The sequence below is a fragment of the Phalangium opilio genome, unplaced genomic scaffold (genome assembly GCF_054372755.1).
Source record: "Phalangium opilio isolate 3A_F unplaced genomic scaffold, DU_Popi_V2 ptg000032l_1, whole genome shotgun sequence".
Classification (NCBI taxonomy): domain Eukaryota; kingdom Metazoa; phylum Arthropoda; class Arachnida; order Opiliones; family Phalangiidae; genus Phalangium; species Phalangium opilio.
The window spans coordinates 2,281,166-2,304,563 of NW_028324159.1; the positions used below are offsets into that span (position 1 = coordinate 2,281,166).

The following is a 23,398-nucleotide window of genomic DNA, read 5'->3' on the forward strand; positions in this document are numbered from 1 at the left end:
TCATTCCCCGAGTGAGGATCGAACACACGACCTTCAGATTATGAGAACTACTGCGCTATCGAGGCTGTTATTAAAACATTTCACATCTTTATTAATCAAGTATTCTTTTAACGAAAATAGGCGCCAAACTCATGCCCCGAGTGAGGATCGAACTCACGACCTTCAGATTATGAGACTGACGGGCTACCTACTGCGCTATCGAGGCTGTTAGAATCACACGTCTTTTTTTATCAATCAAGTATTCTATTTACGAAAATCAGCGCCAAATTCATGCCCCGAGTGAGGATAGAACTCACGACCTTCACATTATGAGACTGACGCGCTACCTACTGCGCTCTCGAGTCTGTCGGAATGCCACGTCACCTCTTTATCAATCAAGTATTCTATTTACGAAAATCAGCGTCAAATTGACGCCCTGAGTGAGGATCGAACACACGACCTTCAGATTATGAGAACTACTGCGCTATCGAGGCTGTTATTAAAACATCTCATATCTTTATTAATCAAGTATTCTTTTAACGAAAATAGGCGCCAAACTCATGCTTCGAGTGAGGATCGAACTCACGACCTTCAGATTATGAGACTGACGGGCTACCTACTGCGCTATAGAGCCTGTTAGAATAGCACGTCACCTCTTTATCAATCAAGTATTCTATTTACGAAAATCAGCGCCAAAGTCATGCCCCGAGTGAGGATCGAACTCACGACCTTCACATTATGAGACTGACGCGCTACCTACTGCGCTATCGAGGCTGTTATTAATCGCTTCATCTCTTTATCAATCAAGTATTCTATTAACGAAAATCAGCGCCAAAATCATATCTCGAGTGAGGATCGAACTCACAACTTTCAGATAATGAGACTGACGCGCTACCTACTGCGCTATCAAGGCTCTCAGAATAACACGTCACCTCTATATCAATCAAGTATTCTATTTACGAAAATCATTGCCAAATTCATGCCCCGAGTGAGGATCGAACTCACGACCTTCACATTATGAGACTGACGCGCTACCTACTGCGCTCTCGAGGCTGTTGTTAATCATTTCATCTCTTTATCAATCAAGTATTCTATTAACGAAAGTCAGCGCCAAAATCATAACTCGAGTGAGGATCGAACTCACAACCTTCAGATAATGAGACTGACGCGCTACCTACTGCGCTATCAAGGCTCTCAGAATAACACGTCACCTCTATATCAATCAAGTATTCTATTTACGAAAATCAGCGCCAAATTGATGCCCCGAGTGAGGATCGAACTCACGACCTTCACGTTATGAGACTGACGCGCTACCTACTGCGCTCTCGAGGCTGTTATTAATAATTTCACCTTTTTATCAATCAAGTATTCTATTTACGAAAATCAGCGCCAAATTCATGCCCCGAGTGAGGATCGAACTCACGACCTTCACATTATGAGACTGACGCGCTACCTACTGCGCTCTCGAGGCTGTTATTAATCATTTCATCTCTTTAACAATCAAGTATTCTATTAACGAAAATCAGCGCAAAAATCTTGCGCCGAGTGAGGATCGAACTCACGACCTTCAGATTATGAGACTGACGGGCTACCTACTGCGCTATCGAGGCTGTTAGAACCACCCGTCACCTTTTTATCAATCAAGTATTCTATTTACGAAAATCAGCGCCAAATTCAAGCCCCGAGTGAGGATCGAACTCACGACCTTCACATTATGAGACTGACGCGCTACCTACTGCGCTCTCGAGGCTGTTATTAATCACCTCATCTCTTTATCAATCAATTATTCTATTTACGAAAATCAGCGCCAAATTCATGCCCCGAAAGAGGATCGAACTCACGACCTTCACATTATGAGACTGCAGCGCTACCTACTGCGCTATCGAGGCTGTTATTAATCACTCCATCTCTTTATCAATCAAGTATTCTATTAACGAAAATCAGCGCCAAAATCATAACTCGAGTGAGGATCGAACTCACAACCTTCAGATAATGAGACTGACGCGCTACCTACTGCGCTATCACGGCTCTCAGAATAACACGTCACCTCTATATCAATCAAGTATTCTATTTACGAAAATTAGCGCCAAATTCATGCCCGGAGTGAGGATCGAACTCACGACCTTCACGTTATGAGACTGACGCGCTACCTACTGCGCTCTCGAGGCTGTTATTAATCATTCCATCTCTTTATCAATCAAGTATTCTATTAACGAAAATCAGCGCCAAAATCTTGCGCCGAGTGAGGATCGAACTCACGACCTTCAGATTATGAGACTGACGGGCTACCTACTGCGCTATCGAGGCGGTTAGAATCACACGTCACCGTTTTATCAATCAAGTATTCTATTTACGAAAATCAGCGCCAAATTCATGCCCCGAGTGAGGATCGAACTCACGACCTTCACGTTATGAGACTGACGCGCTACCCACTGCGCTCTCGAGGCTGTTATTAATAATTTCACCTTTTTATCAATCAAGTATTCTATTTACGAAAATCAGCGCCAAATTCATGCCCCGAGTGAGGATCGAACTCACGTCCTTCACATTATGAGACTGACGCGCTACCTACTGCGCTCTCGAGGCTGTTATTAATCATTTCATCTCTTTATCAATCAAGTATTCTATTAACGAAAATCAGCGCAAAAATCTTGCGCCGAGTGAGGATCGAACTCACGACCTTCAGATTATGAGACTGACTGGCTACCTACTGCGCTATCGAGGCTGTTAGAACCACACGTCACCTTTTTATCAATCAAGTATTCTATTTACGAAAATCAGCGCCAAATTCATGCCCCGAGTGAGGATCGAACTCACGACCTTCACGTTATGAGACTGACGCGCTACCTACTGCGCTCTCGAGGCTGTTATTAATCATTCCATCTCTTTATCAATCAAGTATTCTATTAACGAAAATCAGCGCCAAAATCTTGCGCCGAGTGAGGATCGAACTCACGACCTTCAGATTATGAGACTGACGGGCTACCTACTGCGCTATCACGGCTCTCAGAATAACACGTCACCTCTATATCAATCAAGTATTCTATTTACGAAAATTAGCGCCAAATTCATGCCCGGAGTGAGGATCGAACTCACGACCTTCACGTTATGAGACTGACGCGCTACCTACTGCGCTCTCGAGGCTGTTATTAATCATTCCATCTCTTTATCAATCAAGTATTCTATTAACGAAAATCAGCGCCAAAATCTTGCGCCGAGTGAGGATCGAACTCACGACCTTCAGATTATGAGACTGACGGGCTACCTACTGCGCTATCGAGGCGGTTAGAATCACACGTCAAATTTTTATCAATCAAGTATTCTATTTACGAAAATCAGCGCCAAATTCATGCCCCGAGTGAGGATCGAACTCACGACCTTCACGTTATGAGACTGACGCGCTACCCACTGCGCTCTCGAGGCTGTTATTAATAATTTCACCTTTTTATCAATCAAGTATTCTATTTACGAAAATCAGCGCCAAATTCATGCCCCGAGTGAGGATCGAACTCACGACCTTCACATTATGAGACTGACGCGCTACCTACTGCGCTCTCGAGGCTGTTATTAATCATTTCATCTCTTTATCAATCAAGTATTCTATTAACGAAAATCAGCGCAAAAATCTTGCGCCGAGTGAGGATCGAACTCACGACCTTCAGATTATGAGACTGACTGGCTACCTACTGCGCTATCGAGGCTGTTAGAACCACACGTCACCTTTTTATCAATCAAGTATTCTATTTACGAAAATCAGCGCCAAATTCATGCCCCGAGTGAGGATCGAACTCACGACCTTCACGTTATGAGACTGACGCGCTACCTACTGCGCTCTCGAGGCTGTTATTAATCATTCCATCTCTTTATCAATCAAGTATTCTATTAACGAAAATCAGCGCCAAAATCTTGCGCCGAGTGAGGATCGAACTCACGACCTTCAGATTATGAGACTGACGGGCTACCTACTGCGCTATCGAGGCGGTTAGAATCACACTTCACCTTTTTATCAATCAAGTATTCTATTTACGAAAATCAGCGCCAAATTCGTGCCCTGAGTGAGGATCGAACTCACGACCTTCACATTATGAGACTGACGCGCTACCTACTGCGCTCTAGAGGCTGTTATTAATCATTTCATCTCTTTATCATTCAAGTATTCTATTAACGAAAATCAGCGCCAAAATCATAACTCCAGTGAGGATCGAACTCACAACCTTCAGATAATGAGACTGACGCGCTACCTACTGCGCTATCAAGGCTCTCAGAATAACACGTCACCTTTTTATCAATCAAGTATTCTATTTACGAAAATCAGCGCCAAATTCATGCCCCGAGTGAGGATAGAACTCACGACCTTCACATTATGAGACTGACGCGCTACCTACTGCGCTCTCGAGGCTGTCAGAATGCCACGTCACCTCTTTATCAATCAAGTATTCTATTTACGAAAATCAGCGTCAAATTCACGCCCCGAGTGAGGATCGAACACACGACCTTCAGATTATGAGAACTACTACGCTATCGAGGCTGTTATTAAAACATCTCATATCTTTATTAATCAAGTATTCTTTTAACGAAAATAGGCGCCAAACTCATGCTTCGAGTGAGGATCGAACTCACGACCTTCAGATTATGAGACTGACGGGCTACCTACTGCGCTATAGAGCCTGTTAGAATAGCACGTCACCTCTTTATCAATCAAGTATTCTATTTACGAAAATCAGCGCCAAATTCATGCCCCGAGTGAGGATCGAACTCACGACCTTCACGTTATGAGACTGACGCGCTACCTACTGCGCTCTCGAGGCTGTTATTAATAATTTCACCTTTTTATCAATCAAGTATTCTATTTACGAAAATCAGCGCCAAATTCATGCCCCGAGTGAGGATCGAACTCACGACCTTCACATTATGAGACTGACGCGCTACCTACTGCGCTCTCGAGGCTGTTATTAATCATTTCATCTCTTTATCAATCAAGTATTCTATTAACGAAAATCAGCGCAAAAATCTTGCGCCGAGTGAGGATCGAACCCACGACCTTCAGATTATGAGACTGACGGGCTACCTACTGCGCTATCGAGGCGGTTAGAATCACACGTCACCTTTTTATCAATCAAGTATTCTATTTACGAAAATCAGCGCCAAATTCGTGCCCTGAGTGAGGATCGAACTCACGACCTTCACATTATGAGACTGACGCGCTACCTACTGCGCTCTCGAGGCTGTTGTTAATCATTTCATCTCTTTATCATTCAAGTATTCTATTAACGAAAATCAGCGCCAAAATCATAACTCCAGTGAGGATCGAACTCACAACCTTCAGATAATGAGTATGACGCGCTATCAAGGCTCTCAGAATAACACGTCACCTCTATATCAATCAAGTATTCTATTTACGAAAATCAGCGCCAAATTCATGCCCCGAGTAAGGATCGAACTCACGACCTTCACATTATGAGACTGACGCGCTACCTACTGCGCTCTCGAGGCTGTCAGAATGCCACGTCACCTCTTTATTAATCAAGTATTCTATTTACGAAAATCAGCGCCAAATTCATTCCCCGAGTGAGGATCGAACACACGACCTTCAGATTATGAGAACTACTGCGCTATCGAGGCTGTTATTAAAACATTTCACATCTTTACTAATCAAGTATTCTTTTAACGAAAATAGGCGCCAAACTCATGCCCCGAGTGAGGATCGAACTCACGACCTTCAGATTATGAGACTGACGGGCTACCTACTGCGCTATCGAGGCTGTTAGAATCACACGTCACCTTTTTATCAATCAAGTATTCTATTTACGAAAATCAGCGCCAAATTCATGCCCCGAGTGAGGATAGAACTCACGACCTTCACATTATGAGACTGACGCGCTACCTACTGCGCTCTCGAGGCTGTCAGAATGCCACGTCACCTCTTTATCAATCAAGTATTCTATTTACGAAAATCAGCGTCAAATTCACGCCCCGAGTGAGGATCGAACACACGACCTTCAGATTATGAGAACTACTGCGCTATCAAGGCTGTTATTAAAACATTTCATATCTTTATTAATCAAGTATTCTTTTAACGAAAATAGGCGCCAAACTCATGCTTCGAGTGAGGATCGAACTCACGACCTTCAGATTATGAGACTGACGAGCTACCTACTGCGCTATCGAGGCTGTTATTAATCACTTCATCTCTTTATCAATCAAGTATTCTATTAACGAAAATCAGCGCCAAAATCATAACTCGAGTGAGGATCGAACTCACAACCTTCAGATAATGAGACTGACGCGCTACCTACTGCGCTATCAAGGCTCTCAGAATAACACGTCACCTCTATATCAATCAAGTATTCTATTTACGAAAATCAGCGCCAAATTCATGCCCCGAGTGAGGATCGAACTCACGACCTTCACGTTATGAGACTGACGCGCTACCTACTGCGCTCTCGAGGCTGTTATTAATAATTTCACCTTTTTATCAATCAAGTATTCTATTTACGAAAATCAGCGCCAAATTCATGCCCCGAGTGAGGATCGAACTCACGACCTTCACATTATGAGACTGACGCGCTACCTACTGCGCTCTCGAGGCTGTTATTAATCATTTCATCTCTTTAACAATCAAGTATTCTATTAACGAAAATCAGCGCAAAAATCTTGCGCCGAGTGAGGATCGAACTCACGACCATCAGATTATGAGACTGACGGGCTACCTACTGCGCTATCGAGGCTGTTAGAACCACACGTCACCTTTTTATCAATCAAGTATTCTATTTACGAAAATCAGCGCCAAATTCAAGCCCCGAGTGAGGATCGAACTCACGACCTTCACATTATGAGACTGACGCGCTACCTACTGCGCTCTCGAGGCTGTTATTAATCACCTCATCTCTTTATCAATCAAGTATTCTATTTACGAAAATCAGCGCCAAATTCATGCCCCGAAAGAGGATCGAACTCACGACCTTCACATTATGAGACTGCAGCGCTACCTACTGCGCTATCGAGGCTGTTATTAATCACTTCATCTCTTTATCAATCAAGTATTCTATTAACGAAAATCAGCGCCAAAATCATAACTCGAGTGAGGATCGAACTCACAACCTTCAGATAATGAGACTGACGCGCTACCTACTGCGCTATCACGGCTCTCAGAATAACACGTCACCTCTATATCAATCAAGTATTCTATTTACGAAAATTAGCGCCAAATTCATGCCCCGAGTGAGGATCGAACTCACGACCTTCACGTTATGAGACTGACGCGCTACCTACTGCGCTCTCGAGGCTGTTTTTAATCATTCCATCTCTTTATCAATCAAGTATTCTATTAACGAAAATCAGCGCCAAAATCTTGCGCCGAGTGAGGATCGAACTCACGACCTTCAGATTATGAGACTGACGGGCTACCTACTGCGCTATCGAGGCGGTTAGAATCACAAGTCACCTTTTTATCAATCAAGTATTCTATTTACGAAAATCAGCGCCAAATTCGTGCCCTGAGAGAGGATCGAACTCACGACCTTCACATTATGAGACTGACGCGCTACCTACTGCGCTCTCGAGGCTGTTATTAATCATTTCATCTATTTATCATTCAAGTATTCTATTAACGAAAATCAGCGCCAAAATCATAACTCGAGTGAGGATCGAACTCACAACCTTCAGATATTGAGACTGACGCGCTACCTACTGCGCTATCAAGGCTCTCAGAATAACACGTCACCTCTATATCAATCAAGTATTCTATTTACGAAAATCAGCGCCAAATTCATGCCCCGAGTAAGGATCGAACTCACGACCTTCAGATAATGAGACTGACGCGCTACCTACTGCGCTATCAAGGCTCTCAGAACAACACGTCACCTCTATATCAATCAAGTATTCTATTAACGAAAATCAGCGCCAAAATCTTGCGCCGAGTGAGGATCGAACTCACGACCTTCAGATTATGAGACTGACGGGCTACCTACTGCGCTATCGAGGCGGTTAGAATCACACGTCACCTTTTTATCAATCAAGTATTCTATTTACGAAAATCAGCGCCAAATTCATGCCCTGAGTGAGGATCGAACTCACGACCTTCACATTATGAGACTGACGCGCTACCTACTGCGCTCTCGAGGCTGTCAGAATGCCACGTCACCTCTTTATCAATCAAGTATTCTATTTACGAAAATCAGCGCCAAATTCATGCCCCGAGTGCAGATCGAACACACGACCTTCAGATTATGAGAACTACTGCGCTATCGAGGCTGTTATTAAAACATTTCACATCTTTATTAATCAAGTATTCTTTTAACGAAAATAGGCGCCAAACTCATGCCCCGAGTGAGGATCGACCTCACGACCTACAGATTATGAGACTGACGGGCTACCTACTGCGCTATAGAGCCTGTTAGAATAACACGTCACCTCTTTATCAATCAAGTATTCTATTTACGAAAATCAGCGCCAAAGTCATGCCCCGAGTCACGACCTTCACATTATGAGACTGACGCGCTACCTACTGCGCTATCGACGCTGTTATTAATCACCTCATCTCTTTATCAATCAAGTATTCTATTAACGAAAATCAGCGCCAAAATCATAACTCGAGTGAATATCGAACTCACAACCTTCAGATAATGAGACTGACGCGCTACCTCCTGCGCTATCAAGGCTCTCAGAATCACACGTCACCTCTATATCAATTAAATATTCTATTTACGAAAATCAGCGCCAAATTCATGCCCCGAGTGAAGATCGAACTCACGACCTTCACGTTATGAGACCGACGCGCTACCTACTGCGCTCTCGAGGCTGTTATTAATCATTTCATCTCTTTATCAATCAAGTATTCTATTAACGAAAATCAGCGCCAAAATCTTGCGCCGAGTGAGGATCGAACTCACGACCTTCAGATTATGAGACTGACGGGCTACCTACTGCGCTATCGAGGCTGTTAGAATCACACGTCACCTTTTTATCAATCAAGTATTCTATTTACGAAAATCAGCGCCAAAGTCATGCCCCGAGTGAGGATCGAACTCACGACCTTCACATTATGATACTGACGCGCTACCTACTGCGCTATCGAGACTGTTATTAATCACCTCATCTCTTTATCAATCAAGTATTCTATTAACGAAAATTAGCGCCAAAATCATAACTCGAGTGAGGATCGAACTCACAACCTTCAGATAATGAGACTGACGCGCTACCTACTGCGCTATCAAGGCTCTCAGAATAACACGTCACCTCTATATCAATCAACTATTCTATTTACGAAAATCAGCGCCAAATTCATGCCCCGAGTGAGGATCGAACTCACGACCTTCACGTTATGAGACCGACGCGCTACCTACTGCGCTCTCGAGGCTGTTATTAATCATTTCATCTCTTTATCAATCAAGTATTCTATTAACGAAAATCAGCGCCAAAATCTTGCGCCGAGTGAGGATCGAACTCACGACCTTCAGATTATGAGACTGACGGGCTACCTACTGCGCTATCGAGGCTGTTAGAATCACACGTCACCTTTATACCTCTCCGTGTGACGTAGTCCAGGAGAGGTTCTGTAACGGCCGTGTCTGTGTGTGTGTCTGTGTGTCTGTCTGTTGTTACACCCACGTGACCGCGTTCGCAGTTTGCGTATCGGAGCAAACGTGTTCGCCATCTCCGAACTGCTTTCACAGTCACGGAAATGGCTCCTCTACTTGAGTTCTCACACCACCATCTTCTGTTCTTTGTCCATCCCACACGGACACCAGTCTGTTCTTACTGGCTTCTAATCACCACCATTTTCTGTTCTTTGTCAATCCCACATTGACACCAGTCTGCACTTACACTGGCTTCTAACACCACCATCCACTGGTCTTCCGTCTATTCCACATAGACACCAATCTGTATCATTGGCTTCTACTCCATTATCATCGTTTGGTTTTAGGATATACGCGGCGATCAGCTAGGGTTACGAGAAACGTCTAGCCTCCCTAAGGTGGGATCGCCACCAAAGGTTTTCGCAATTGCGCTTTTTCCTTACTATTATAATGGAATCGAATCGTATATATACCCCAAAATTTGAAGAAAGCGGGCAAGAGGGGTACCCTTCACTTTAAACGTCAATATTAGCAAAGTTTGAGATGATAATAGGTTTAACTTTTTTTTAAACGATTTAACTATTATTAATGTTAATTATTGAAGATTAATATAATTAAAAATAATTATATTTATTTAAATATTAAAGATAAACCTCTCGTACAAAGAGAGATTATCACTGCCTCCTGTATCAACCAAGGCCCGTGCATGCGATATATTTCCTTCATTGCCTCCTATATCTACCAAGGCCCGTGCATGCGATATATTTCCTTCATTGCCTCCTATATCTATCAAGGCCCATGAATTGTGATATATTTCATTCATTGCCTCCTATATATTCTAAGGGAGCGGTAGCTCCCTTAGATAAGGCCTGATGACGGCTTTAATGTATAAGGAAGGTTTTTGGATTGGTTTTAACTTTTTTCGTATTAAGTTTATTGTTTCGAAATTTTTCTACTGAACTAAAATCCGGGCCCTTAATATGTGGTAAAAATTTCAAGATGATCCACCTAATAGTTTATTTTATAAAGCATAAAGTTGCTAAGGGTGGTTTTCATTTCCATAAAATTAATCACAGATTTTGGCGAAAAACTAGAGAATCTCCATAGAAATAACATGGGAAATTTTCCAAACTTACCCATTTTGTAACTACCCTTACAAAAATAACTATACGTTTGATAGATTTGAAAACGGTCTTAAATGAAAGCCCCATTTTTAAAGTGGGCGCCAATTTTTGTTTCATTAAGAAAAACAAAGTTTAAGTATTGTTTTTAATAGTTTTAAGTACCTGCTCCGAATTACGTGGTTTACCTTTAAACTGTGGAACTTAAGACTTTTTTGCTTGGGTTAAGTAATAAGGAAAGTCATTCTAGGACTTACGTCGTTTTACTGCGGATAATCAAATTTGTAGGGCAATTAGCTAGCTTAATTGTCATTATAACTATTGCGCGTCCAACTAATTTATTTGCGAAGTCCAGATTAAACTTAATTAAACAAAATAAGCAATTAAAGATAATTACCAATTATAGGTAATTAAATTTTTACACGAGTCTAAACTATAACATCTGTTTGTGTACAAGTCTACGGAATCTGTTTAAGCGCAGACCTACAGAATATTTTTGTGCAAAGGAGTATAAATTCTCTTTGTGCAGAGGCCTATGCAATCATTTCGTGCACAGGCCTATGGAATATTGTTTTACACAGCCTCTGGAATATTGTTTTACACAGGTCTACGGAATGTTTTTGTGCAAATCTGCATGGAATCCTTTTGAGTATAGGAGTATGGAATCTTCTGTGCACAGGTCTATGGAATTTTTTGTTCATGGGTCTATGGTATATTTATGTGTACAAGTTTGAAGAATCTTTATGTGCACACAAGTTTGAAGAATCTTTATATACACACAAGTCTGAAGAATCTTTATGTGCACACAAGTCTGAAGAATCTTTATGTGCACACAAGTCTGAAGAATCATTATGTGCACACACAAGTCTGAAGAATCTTTATGTGTCCAAGTGAAAAATCTTTATTTGCACAGGTCTACGACTTCTGTTTGTGCACAGGTCTACGGCATCTGTTTGTTCACAGGTCTACGACTTCTGTTTGTGCACAGGTCTACGGCATCTGTTTGTTCACAGGTCTACGACTTCTGTTTGTGCACAGGTCTACGGCATCTGTTTGTTCACAGGTCTACGACCTCTGTTTGTGCACAGGTCTATGGAATCTGATTTGCTCATTTCTATGACATCTCTTTTCGCGCAAGTCAATAACATTTGTTTATGCTCAAGTCTAAAACATCTCTTTTTGCGCAAGTCAATAACATTTGTTTATGCTCAAGTCTAAAAAATCTGTTTGTACACAAGCCTAAAACATCTGTTTGTGCACAAGTCTAAAACATCTGTTTGTACACAAGACTAAAACATCTGTTTGTGCACAAGTCTATTCCATCTGTTTGTGCACAAGTCTAAAGCATCTGTTTGTGCACAAGTCTAAAGCATCTGTTTGTGCACAAGTCTAAATCATCTGTTTGTGAACAAGTCTATAACACCTGCTTGTGAACAAGTCTATAACACCTGCTTGTGAACAAGTCTATAACACCTGTGTGTGAACAAGTCTATAACATCTCTTTGTGCACAAGTCTATAACATCTGTTTATTCACAAGTCTATGACATCTGTTTGTGCACACGCGAGTGACTTCTGTCTGAGCAAAGGTCTACGGAATATTTTTGAGCACGGGTCTACGTATTATTTTTGTGCAAATGGGTATGGAATCTTTTTGAGCATAAGGGTTTGAAATCTGTTTGAGCATAGGGGCATTGAAAATGTTTGTGCATAACTCTATGGAATCTGATGTGCACATGTCTATAACATCTCTTTTTGCGCAAGTCTGTGACATTTCTTTGTACACAAGTCTGTGATTCTATTTGTGCACAAGTGTACGAAATATTTTTATGCATTGGTGTACGGAATATTTTTATGCACAATTGTACGGAAATTTTTGTGCATAGGTGTACGAACTGTTTTTGTTCACAGGTGTACGGAATATTTTTGTGCATAGGTGTACGGAATATTTTTGTGCATAGGTGTATGGAATATTATGGTGAAAATGGATTTGGAGTATTTTTGTGCACAGGTGTATGGAATATTTTTGTGAAAATGAATACCGAATAATTTTGTGCATAGGTGTACGTGATAGTTTTGTGCACAGGTGAACGTGATATTTTTGTGCAAATGGGTAAGGAACATTTTTGAGCATAGGGATATGGAATGTTTTTGTGCAGAGGTCCATGGATTATTTTTGTGTACAGGTATATGGAATGTTTTTGTGTACAGGTATATGGAATGTTTTTGTGCAGAAGTCCGTGGAATATTTTTGTGTACAGGTATATGACTCATGTTTGTGCACAAATCTATAGAATGTTTTGTACACCGGTCTAGGACATATGATTGTGCACAAGTCTATGGCATCAGTTTGTGCAAAAGTCTTAGGTATGTGTTTTTGCACAAATATTTGACATCTATTTTTGCACAAGTCTATGGTATCTGTGTGTACAGGTCTACAAAATATGTTTGTGCACAAGTCTGAAGAATCTTTATGTGCACAAGTCTACGGAATCTCTTGTGCAAATGTCGATGACATCTCTTTTTGAGGAAGTATGAAATCAGTTTTTTACACAAGCATATGACATCTGTTTGTGCACAAGTCTATAACATCGGATTGTGCAAAACCGTGTGACTTCTGTTTGTGTACAAGTCTGTGGAATCTATTTGTGCACGAGTCTACGTAATATATTTGTGCGCAAATCTATGGAATCTGTTTATGCGCTAGTCTACGGCATCTGTTTGTGCACGGGTCTACGGAAAATGTTTGTGCAAATGGGTGTGGAATATTTTTGAGCATATATGGGTATGGAATGTTTCTGAACAGGTCCAAGGCATGTTTTTGTGCACAGGTCCATGGAATATTTTTGTACACAGGTCTATGTCACATGTTTATACAAAAGCCAATAGAATATTTTGTGCATAAGTCAATGGAATCGTTTTGTGCACAGCACAGTTTTATGAAATATTTTGTGCGCAGGTCTAGGGAATATTTCTGTGCAATTGTTATGGAATAGTTTTGTGCTATGGGTATGAAATCTTTATGTACACAGGTCTATGGAATCTTTATGTACACAAGCATATATAATGTTTCGTGCACAGTTCCAAAAAATATTTTGTGCACATCTCCATGAAATCTTTTGTGCACAGGTCTATGGAAACTTGATGTGCACAAATCTATAGAATGTTTTTTGTGCATATGTCTATGACTTCTGTTTGTGCACAAAACTATGGAATCTGGTTTGAACATGTCTATGACATCTGTTGTGCACAAGCCTGTGACTTCCACTTGTGTACAAGTCTACGCAATTTGTTTGTGCACATGGCTACGGAATCTGTGCACAGATCTCCGGAATCTGTTTGTACACAGGCCCACGGCATCTGTTTGTGCACAGGTTTACGGAATCTGTTTCTTTACAGGTGTACGGCATCTGTTTGTGCACAGGCCTACGGCATATTTTTTTGAGCACAGGTCTAGGGAATCTTTTGTGCACTGTTTTATGGAATCTCTTTGGGCACAGGTCTATGGAATCGTTTTGTTCAAATGGGTATGGAATGGTTTCGTGCAAATGGGTATGAAATTGTTTTGTGCAAATGGGTATGGTTATGGAAACAGGTCTATGACTTCTGTTTGTAAACAAGTCTAAGACTTCTGTTTTTGCACTAGTCCGTGGATTCTGATGTGCACATATCCTTGACATCTCTTATTGCGCAAGTCTATGATGTATTTTTTGTGCAAGTCTATGACATCTGTTTGTGCACAACCCTGTGACTTCCGTTTGTGTCCAAGTATCCGGAATCTGTTTGTGCACATGTCTACGGTATCTGTTTGTGCACATGTCTACGGTATCTGTTTGTGCACAGGTCTACGGAATATTTTTGTGCACAGGTCTACGGAATATTTTTGTGCACAAGCCTACTGAATCGGTTTGTGCAGAGGGCCAAGGAATCTGTCTTTGAAAAGGCCACTGCATCTGTTTGTGCACAGGTCTAAAGAACATTTTTCTGCAAATGGATACGGGATATTTTTGTGCAAATGGATATGCAGTACTTTTGTGCACTGGTGTACGCGATATTCTTGAGCATATTTTTGAGCATAGGAGTATGGAATGTTTTTGTGCAGAGGTCCATGGAATCGTTTTGTGTACAGGTATATAACATCTCTTTTTGCACAAGTTTATGACATCTGTTTGTGCGTAAGTCTATGACATAATTTTGTGCGCAAGTCTATGACATCAGTTTGTGCTCAATTCTAAGGGATCTGTTTTTGCACAATTCTAAGGGATCTGTTTGTGCACAAGTCTACGGGATCTGTTTGTACACAATTATATGACATGTGTTTTCACAAGTCTATGTTATCTACGAAATATGTTTGTGCACTCAGGGTGACCACAAATAACCTTGTAATAGTTATAGGAAAATAGGAAATTTTCAATTGATTTACAGGAAATTATAGGAGACTAGCTGTTACCCGCGGCATCGCTTGAGTGTAGTAAGAACTTCCATCAAGTATGGGTACATTTTACTGAGTCGACTAATATTTTTGTAGCATCCTAGGAGCGAAGGCACTCGGCGTCGCCCATCAGCTCGTCGGGACATTTTTTATTACTTTACACGCAGACATTCTATAAAGAAAGGTTTTTAATATCTGGCCGCCATTTAAAATGATGGCAACAAATCGATCCCGAAAGACCAAGACCCGTCTATAGGTTAAAGGAATCCAGTGTACTAAATATTTGTGAAATCGGTTGAAACTCACGGACTTTCTTACAAAGAGAAGATTTGTTACATTTCTGGGCGCCATTTATGAAGATGGCGGCGGATTGGAAAAATCTTTCTTAGTACGCGCCTACTACTTACGAGTAACGTTCCTCCAAATTTTCAGCCTTCTGGGGCCAGCGGTTTGGGCTGGGCGATGATTATCAGTCAGTCTGTCAGTCAGTCAGGACTTTGATTTATATAGATATAGGTGTATAATTAAAAAACAGGAAAAGACAAGAGAACTACTCTTGAAAAAATAGCAAAATATATGTTGCAAATGCTTTGAAAGTAATAAGACAAGATTTACAAAGGAGTTTTGGTTTAATTATAACCATAATTTCGTAAGATATGTTACATAAATTTGTCACTGGAAACTGAGAGCTTGTCTCGAAGTGACGTAAATGAAACGTCATAGATTCTCGTAAAGCGACGCCTGATGAGGCCCTGTCAAAGGCTTAGTACAGACTAAATAGGAAGATGGAGTAGAAAATCGTGTGTAGTCAATTCTCGCGTCGTTCTCGAACTAGCTCTCATTAAGTCTCTAGCATTTCGAAATATAGGAAGTGTCATACTTATGGAACGTAATCTTAGAAACATATGCTATAACTTTAAAACATCACAGACTTCCCTGACAAATATTTTTAGAGGCTTCCATAGCTTTGGTGATATATAACAAAACCAAAAGTGAGAGCGCACAAAATATCTACAATTTCAAAAAATAGGAAAATATAGGAAAATTATCGAAATTATAGGAACTAATAGAAAGACATCCGAAAATAGGAAAAATTATAAAATTTAGGAAATGTGGTCACCCAGCGCAGGTCTATGGAATATGTTTGTGCACAGGTGTATAGATTGTTTTTGTACGCAGGTCTACGTAATAATTTTTTAGCCTGAGTCTTCGGAATCTATTTGTATTATTGCATCCACTGTGCTTTGCACGTGAAAACGACGGGAAGGCAATTTGAGTTGGACTGGGCGTTGAAGCAATCAAGATAAATACTTCTATAATAGATGGTTAGGGCCTTGTTAGTTCAAACGTGGTAACTAATATACGCGCAACACCACAAGACTTAAATGGAGCGCCTGCTTTTCAGTATACGTTTTAAAATACTAGTTTCTAAACAGTTTTAATTCATATTAAGACTGAAGTGGCAGATATTAATAAAAACTGTCTTTGCACACCCCCGCTAGTTGTTTTATACCGAAAGTTCATGATAACGTTTTCCCTAGTTCATACGCAACGTTAAAGAACTCTCAGAAACGAATCTCAGCTTGCAGACTGCTATGAAACAATGTTAACATTCTATTATAATTCAATTTTGTCGACAACTTTTAGGCTGCATTACAAAGGGAAATTTGTTAATTTCCATCAGCTTTATGAAATAAACGATACGCCAAATTTTTCCAAGGTATGCGATTTTTTAATTACATTGAAACAATGATTAAAATCTGGAGTACAAATTATTTAACGCTTATTCGCCGGCATTAGACATCTCATGTTATCAAATTGGAACAACCAAGTTCATTTTTCCTCAGTCGAATGGATCATTACAATCCATCTCCGCCCGTCGGAATAAAGGAGATGATTATCGTGTCCAGCCCTAAAGTGACAGTCACGTCCAATTCCTGGTCCTTCTTAAATATGGACAACGAAGTAAAATGGTTTTCAATAACAATATTCTAGGAGAGCGATAGCTCTCTTAGATAAGACTTCATACCGACTTTAATGTATAAGGATGGTTTTTTGATTGGTTATAACTTTTTTGTATCGTATTAACTGCTTTGAAAAGATTCCACAGAACTACAATTCGGGCCCTAAATATGTGGTTAAAATTTCAAAGAGATCCATTTAATAGTTTATTTTACAAAAAATAAAGTTGCTAAGGGTGGTTTTCATTTCCATAAAAATAATCATAGATTTTGACGATAAAAATAATCATAGATTTTGACGAAAACCTCGAAATTTTCCCATAGAAATAACATGGGAAAATATTTTACAGATAACCATCTGGTGGTAGCCGTCATGATATAACTATACGTTTGTTTGATTTGAAAACGGTTTTAAACGAAAGCCTCATATTTAGTATTTGTACTTTCCAGCTTTCATTGATTAATTTTAAGTTTAAGTATGTTTAATTTTTAGTTTTCAAAATTACCCCAATCTGCGTTATTTAAGCATGGATAGACTGATTTACTAGTAAATATCAGCGCGACCAATTTATTTCCTTTGTGAAATTAATGCTGAATATTATATACACAAAGTAAATAATAAATTAACTTCTAAAATTTAAATGTAAACTGTGTGCATTATTTCCCAATTAATAAAAGATATCCACCTATTTTCATTCAAATTAATTACTAATTTGTGGATAATGGATAGAAAATGTCGAGCTCTAATTGCGATATAGCTAAAATCAATCCCACGGGCTATTTATAATACAATATAACCTTAACCCTATGTTTACTGTTTTGAATTTTATTTGTAAAATTTAAAACATAAAATAGTATTACAATTTTTTAATTAAATAAAATTTTATTAATAAATTTCAATAAAATAAATTCTGGTTAAATACATAACACTACTTTTTATTAAGTTTCTGAAATTATCAGAGCTAAATATCAAAGACACATATTTAATTGCTCTCATTACGACACAACTGCAAACGAATAGATTCATTCATTTAATAACATTACTCATTTCTAGTTATTTAAATTCAAAGGGCTGTATTAACTTTTAAAGGTGAAAACCCAGCTGACTTAGAAGTAAACAAATACCAGGCTGCCAGGCTATCTCTAACACAACAGAGTTGGCCATTCTCGCTTATGAGAAATGAATCCTTGTCATATGCATCTCTGGACTTTAGGAGCTCCAGGACTCCCAACTGAAGCAGGGTGGGAAATGGGGATTTTTTTAAAACTAGACATTGGGCCAGCGACCCCCCTGCCCTGGAATAAATGAACTGGTCCAGGACCATTGACCAGGGCGCGGCGTCTGCTTAACTAAAGAAGTGGGTAATTAAAATAGTTGAGATAATGTCTGGACCCTGGTTACCCTAGAACTTTCTTAGTGGTCCTGTGGACCACTGCTCCCCCTCCGATTTAATTTTTAAACTGGTCATTTTCCCTGTGCCACCACCTTATTTACAACGCTGAGCTGAAGATTTCTTTAGACCGGACCATAGCCTACTCGATCACGCGCAACACGTCGCAAGCTGTTTGCGCTATAGCGCGAGTCTGGGTGGAAAATAAGGATTTTTTTAAACTGGACATTAGGCCAGAGACCCTCCTGACTTGGAATAAATAAACTGGTCCGTGACCAATTGGCCAGAGCACGTCGTCTGCTAAGCTGAAGAAGTGGATAATTAAAATATTAGAATTTTAATGTGTGGACTCTGGTTACCCTTGAATTTTTTAGTAGTCTCGTGGACCACTGACCCCCCTCCGATTTAATTTTTGAGCTGTACCAGGGAATTTTTAAACTCGTCATTTGCCTTGTGTTACCGCCTTATTTCCCACGCTGGCGCGAGTTGCTTTGCGTTGTCGAGTGCGTGATGGAGCGGGCTATGCCTGGAGTCCCAACCCCCGTTACTTACTACCAAAATACCCACTAGCATAGCCCACTCGATCACGCTCTCTTTTCCCCAGCTACATATTTTGAAGAGGGCACTTTTTAGGCGTATTAACAATCTTGGATCACCTTTGTGGACTTTTAGGGTAGCCCTTATAAATTGAGTCGGCATTGCCCTGACTATATTGTGTTTATCAAACAGACGTTAGTTAATGCTACAAAAAAGTTCGAAATTGATAATCTCGGATCGTTTTTGAGAAGTTTTAAGGATATCCGAATTTCATATTGGGCTTATGAAAAGTTTGAGCTAAAGGTTAAACAGACATAAATCAGCGTTTTAAAAAATTGTGTAAAACTGTCAATTTGGCCCTATTTGTGGAATTTTTAGGGGAGCGTTTCAATAAAGGGTTGTAAAAAATTGTATTATGTTAATTACAATAAGAATAGAAACTTTCAATGAGTTACGTTTTTATTTTTTGGAGTATCATTCTAAATAAATGACTGATTGAGCTAAAGTTACGGTCCCCTTTATATATGTTTCTGCTTAGTGTAGATTTTGAAAATGTAAAACAGTTTCTTAACAATCTTAATTAAAATGAAGACTGAAGGAGCAGATATTAATCAAAAATGTCTTGATTAGAATCAAGACCTAAAAAGTATCGATAAGACTGAGGTTATCACTTGACTGAGGTTATCACTTGACTGAAGGATCAGATATTAATTTTTCTTTTAATTGAAACTTAAAGGCATGCTTAAGAAAAAACAACGTTCCATTACCGTTTTCCGTTGAAATAACTTATTTTACAGGTAATCAATTTCAAAAATTTACTTATCTCGGGTTTTCGGGCACAATTCCATTCCCCCAAAACATTTTATCAGAAGGGAATAAGAGAGAAGGGAGACATTAGAGCCTGCTTTGGTAACGAGAGTCCGACCAACCTCAAGAAAACCGCGAAAACTTTGCGCAAGTACACAGCTTTTAACCAATTTACTGCAAAAATAGTTCTTTAAGTTCTCCGCGGTATCCGCCCATTTGTCTGCTAGATTTTCTTTCTCCAAAGGCTTAGGGCTGTCGATGTTTCGTTCTTGTGTAATTATAACCTCAAGCAGGGTGAGAAATAAGGAAATTTTTTAAACTGGTCATTTGACCAGTAGAGCCCAAGGGTTTTAATTCAAAAACTGGTCAATGACCACTTAATATTTCTACATACTGATGAACTGCACTGAAATGGATTAATTTCTATAACCCACTACTGGGAATTAATTTTTTACTAAAGAAAGGGAATTTAAAAAGTGGTCACGGTGACCACTGGACCCCCAGGCATTTAATAAATAAACTGGTCAAAGCAATTTTTAAACTGGTCATTGGCCCAGTGCCACCGCCTTATTTCTCACCATGACCACAAGTATGTATTTTATTGAAACTAATTTGTATTTTTAAATATTAATTCAGAATAATTAGTTTTCATCTATTTATTACCTTCAAATTATCTGATTTTGGTATGATCTCAATTCCCTTAATTGCACAGCTTGATTTCGTTTATCAACATGAAATTCGGCCATTTTCATCTCCTTCAATGTAAAGTCGTAAACAAAACTACTTTTTATACGTCAACCGAGACGTCACCTTCTTATGTGACGTCACAGCTAAGGCAGAAGTTAGATAGCCAATCAGTGAAGGGTAGTTGATTTGAGGTTAGTAAGACTGTTGTTACGAGTGTAAAGCATTATGGAGATATAAAGTGTGTCCCTTCTCTCTTATTCCCTTCTGATTTTATCATTACATTAGTTACTTTTGAGAGATAACGTGTCAAAATAAGCTTTAAAACAATAAAAAACTGAATGAGCGGTCTGTTTAGCCATGACCAAAACCTTCAAATCAGTGTTGCTAATGTTAGAAAGTGGATGTTCCCACTTCCATTTTAAAAATTTGCCGCATTTCCCACACCCCTTTTTTTACAGTCATATTTATCTGGACTATTTTATCATACTAAGTTTAATATGGAATATCACTCCGCATGGCTTTGACAATATGTACAAATGCTATAAAGCTTTAAAATTCTCAAAATATGCTTTCTTTTTTTTTCAGTGCCAAACTTAAAATCACCGAATTTATTTCAAAATGTCGCTTGAAATTATTAAACCGGATAAAATTTTCGAAAATGCACTAATTTTAACTGTGCAGTTAAAAATTAGTGCATTTTTGAAAATTTTGCACTATTAACCCTTGAACAGGAAAATTCCGACATTTGATTAATTTCGGAAAAATATTACTTTTTCCCCACAGAGCTTAAAACCAAACCTAAATCTCCCACGATGTAGGAAATTACCCACACATTGGCAACACTGCTTTAAAAACTTACAACAAGCACACTTTCGAGACATGTTCTGAACAAATTAGTGCTTAACCCACTAATAGTACGACCACGGAGAATTGATGTAAACTGTAGTTGAAATATATTCATGTGCGACCTGCGGCACTGAATGGTCTCTAACCATTGTTTGAAACTAGAGAGAGAAATAGTGAGCAGCATTAATCATGTCCTGAGCTATGAGAATGAACAGTATGACTGTTGACTGAAGTACACTAGACATTACATCATTTTTCATAACCACGAGTAAAAATCTAACTGTCCCTACTTAATTTTCCGCCATTGTTTTAAAACGTATCCACTGCGAAGCATGCCGGGCACAAATGAGGGAACCTTTTAAAACTCAATGTCATACACGTACTCTCAAAAGTAATTAATGTAATGATAAAATGTTTTGGGGGAATGGAATTGTGCCCGAAAACCCGAGATAAGTAAATTTTTGAAATTGATTACCTGTAAAATAAGTTATTTCAACGGAAAACGGTAATGGAACGTTGTTTTTTCTTAAGCATGCCTTTAAGTTTCAATTAAAAGAAAAATTAATATCTGATCCTTCAGTCAAGTGATAACCTCAGTCAAGTGATAACCTCAGTCTTATCGATACTTTTTAGGTCTTGATTCTAATCAAGACATTTTTGATTAATATAAAGGATGAGGGCAAAAGTGTTTTCATTGGATAATTTTGTTTATATAATCTTCTCGACACGGAGAGGTAATATTTTGGTTTTCCCAACTTGTTATCAATCAAGTATTCTATTTACGAAAATCAGCGCCAAATTCATGCCCCGAGTGAGGATCGAACTCACGACCTTCACATTATGAGACTGACGCGCTACCTACTGCGCTCTCGAGGCTGTCAGAATGCCACGTCACCTCTTTATCAATCAAGTATTCTATTTACGAAAATCAGCGCCAAAGTCATGCCCCGAGTGAGGATCGAACTCAAAACTTTCACATTATGAGACTGACGCGCTAACTACTGCGCTCTCGAGACTGTTATTAATCATTTCATCTCTTTATCAATCAAGTATTCTATTAACGAAAATCAGCGCCAAAATCTTGCGCCGAGTGAGGATCGAACTCACGACCTTCAGATTATTAGAGTGAAGGGCTACCTACTGCACTATCGAGGCTGTTTGAATAACACGTCACCTCTTTATCAATCAAGTATTCTATTTACGAAAATCAGCGCCAAAGTCATGCCCCGAGTGAGGATCGAACACACGACCTTCAGATTATGAAAGCTACTGCGCTATCGAGGCTGTTATTAAAACATTCACTTCTTTATCAATCAAGTATTCTTTTAACGAAAATCAGCGCCAAACTCATGCCCCGAGTGAGGATCGAACTCACGACCTTCAGATTATGAGGCTGACGGGCTACCTACTGCGCTATAGAGTCTGTTAGAATAACACGTCACCTCTATATCAATCAAGTATTCTATTTACGAAAATCAGCGCCGAGTGAGGATCGAACTCACGACCTTCAGATTATGAGACTGACGGGCTACCTACTGCGCTATCTAGGTTGTCATAATGACACGTCACCTCTTTATCAATCGAGTATTCTATTTACGAAAATCAGCGCCATAAACATGTTTTTCATTTTCTTAATTTCCTTGCCTGCGATTATGAGACTACTGCGCTATCGAGGCTGTTAGAATCACACGTCACCTTTTTAATCAATCAAGTATTCTATTTACGAAAATCAGCGCCAAATTCATGCCCCGAGTGAGGATCGAACTCACGACCTTCACATTATGAGACCGACGCGCTACCTACTGCGCTCTCGAGGCTGTCAGAATGCCACGTCACCTCTTTATCAATCAAGTATTCTATTAACGAAAATCAGCGCCAAATTCATGCCCCGAGTGAGGATCGAACACACGACCTTTAGACTATGAGAACTACTGCGCTATCGAGGCTGTTATTAAAACATTTCACATCTTTATAAATCAAGTATTCTTTTAACGAAAATAGGCGCCAAACTCATGCCCCGAGTGAGGATCGAACTCACGACCTTCAGATTATGAGACTGAC

The 23,398-nt window shown here is 39.6% G+C and overlaps 1 long non-coding RNA gene and 21 other non-coding genes across 22 annotated transcripts; 1 reads left to right on the plus strand and 21 right to left on the minus strand.

Annotated features, from left to right (window-relative positions):
* Window positions 1-132: 132 nt before the first annotated feature.
* On the minus strand, window positions 133-205 carry TRNAM-CAU (transfer RNA methionine (anticodon CAU)). Its single transcript has one exon. It is a non-coding gene; the product is annotated as a tRNA-Met (tRNA).
* Window positions 206-680: 475 nt separating this feature from the next.
* On the minus strand, window positions 681-753 carry TRNAM-CAU (transfer RNA methionine (anticodon CAU)). The gene has a single exon. It is a non-coding gene; the product is annotated as a tRNA-Met (tRNA).
* Window positions 754-959: 206 nt separating this feature from the next.
* Window positions 960-1,032, minus strand: TRNAM-CAU (transfer RNA methionine (anticodon CAU)). The gene has a single exon. It is a non-coding gene; the product is annotated as a tRNA-Met (tRNA).
* Window positions 1,033-1,377: 345 nt separating this feature from the next.
* TRNAM-CAU (transfer RNA methionine (anticodon CAU)) lies at window positions 1,378-1,450 on the minus strand. Its single transcript has one exon. It is a non-coding gene; the product is annotated as a tRNA-Met (tRNA).
* A 66-nt stretch (window positions 1,451-1,516) lies between these two features.
* On the minus strand, window positions 1,517-1,589 carry TRNAM-CAU (transfer RNA methionine (anticodon CAU)). Its single transcript has one exon. It is a non-coding gene; the product is annotated as a tRNA-Met (tRNA).
* A 624-nt stretch (window positions 1,590-2,213) lies between these two features.
* On the minus strand, window positions 2,214-2,286 carry TRNAM-CAU (transfer RNA methionine (anticodon CAU)). The gene has a single exon. It is a non-coding gene; the product is annotated as a tRNA-Met (tRNA).
* Window positions 2,287-2,492: 206 nt separating this feature from the next.
* On the minus strand, window positions 2,493-2,565 carry TRNAM-CAU (transfer RNA methionine (anticodon CAU)). The gene has a single exon. It is a non-coding gene; the product is annotated as a tRNA-Met (tRNA).
* Window positions 2,566-3,189: 624 nt separating this feature from the next.
* Window positions 3,190-3,262, minus strand: TRNAM-CAU (transfer RNA methionine (anticodon CAU)). The gene has a single exon. It is a non-coding gene; the product is annotated as a tRNA-Met (tRNA).
* Window positions 3,263-3,468: 206 nt separating this feature from the next.
* On the minus strand, window positions 3,469-3,541 carry TRNAM-CAU (transfer RNA methionine (anticodon CAU)). The gene has a single exon. It is a non-coding gene; the product is annotated as a tRNA-Met (tRNA).
* Window positions 3,542-3,886: 345 nt separating this feature from the next.
* On the minus strand, window positions 3,887-3,959 carry TRNAM-CAU (transfer RNA methionine (anticodon CAU)). Its single transcript has one exon. It is a non-coding gene; the product is annotated as a tRNA-Met (tRNA).
* Window positions 3,960-4,853: 894 nt separating this feature from the next.
* On the minus strand, window positions 4,854-4,926 carry TRNAM-CAU (transfer RNA methionine (anticodon CAU)). The gene has a single exon. It is a non-coding gene; the product is annotated as a tRNA-Met (tRNA).
* Window positions 4,927-5,668: 742 nt separating this feature from the next.
* TRNAM-CAU (transfer RNA methionine (anticodon CAU)) lies at window positions 5,669-5,741 on the minus strand. Its single transcript has one exon. It is a non-coding gene; the product is annotated as a tRNA-Met (tRNA).
* Window positions 5,742-6,077: 336 nt separating this feature from the next.
* On the minus strand, window positions 6,078-6,150 carry TRNAM-CAU (transfer RNA methionine (anticodon CAU)). Its single transcript has one exon. It is a non-coding gene; the product is annotated as a tRNA-Met (tRNA).
* Window positions 6,151-6,495: 345 nt separating this feature from the next.
* On the minus strand, window positions 6,496-6,568 carry TRNAM-CAU (transfer RNA methionine (anticodon CAU)). The gene has a single exon. It is a non-coding gene; the product is annotated as a tRNA-Met (tRNA).
* Window positions 6,569-6,634: 66 nt separating this feature from the next.
* On the minus strand, window positions 6,635-6,707 carry TRNAM-CAU (transfer RNA methionine (anticodon CAU)). Its single transcript has one exon. It is a non-coding gene; the product is annotated as a tRNA-Met (tRNA).
* A 624-nt stretch (window positions 6,708-7,331) lies between these two features.
* TRNAM-CAU (transfer RNA methionine (anticodon CAU)) lies at window positions 7,332-7,404 on the minus strand. The gene has a single exon. It is a non-coding gene; the product is annotated as a tRNA-Met (tRNA).
* Window positions 7,405-7,750: 346 nt separating this feature from the next.
* TRNAM-CAU (transfer RNA methionine (anticodon CAU)) lies at window positions 7,751-7,823 on the minus strand. The gene has a single exon. It is a non-coding gene; the product is annotated as a tRNA-Met (tRNA).
* A 67-nt stretch (window positions 7,824-7,890) lies between these two features.
* Window positions 7,891-7,963, minus strand: TRNAM-CAU (transfer RNA methionine (anticodon CAU)). The gene has a single exon. It is a non-coding gene; the product is annotated as a tRNA-Met (tRNA).
* An 882-nt stretch (window positions 7,964-8,845) lies between these two features.
* Window positions 8,846-8,918, minus strand: TRNAM-CAU (transfer RNA methionine (anticodon CAU)). The gene has a single exon. It is a non-coding gene; the product is annotated as a tRNA-Met (tRNA).
* Window positions 8,919-9,403: 485 nt separating this feature from the next.
* On the minus strand, window positions 9,404-9,476 carry TRNAM-CAU (transfer RNA methionine (anticodon CAU)). The gene has a single exon. It is a non-coding gene; the product is annotated as a tRNA-Met (tRNA).
* Window positions 9,477-12,828: 3,352 nt separating this feature from the next.
* On the plus strand, window positions 12,829-15,285 carry LOC149685251 (uncharacterized). The gene is made up of 3 exons (XR_016383984.1): window positions 12,829-13,461; window positions 14,076-14,253; window positions 14,323-15,285. It is a non-coding gene; the product is annotated as an uncharacterized LOC149685251 (long non-coding RNA).
* Window positions 15,286-22,140: 6,855 nt separating this feature from the next.
* On the minus strand, window positions 22,141-22,213 carry TRNAM-CAU (transfer RNA methionine (anticodon CAU)). Its single transcript has one exon. It is a non-coding gene; the product is annotated as a tRNA-Met (tRNA).
* Window positions 22,214-23,398: the final 1,185 nt, after the last annotated feature.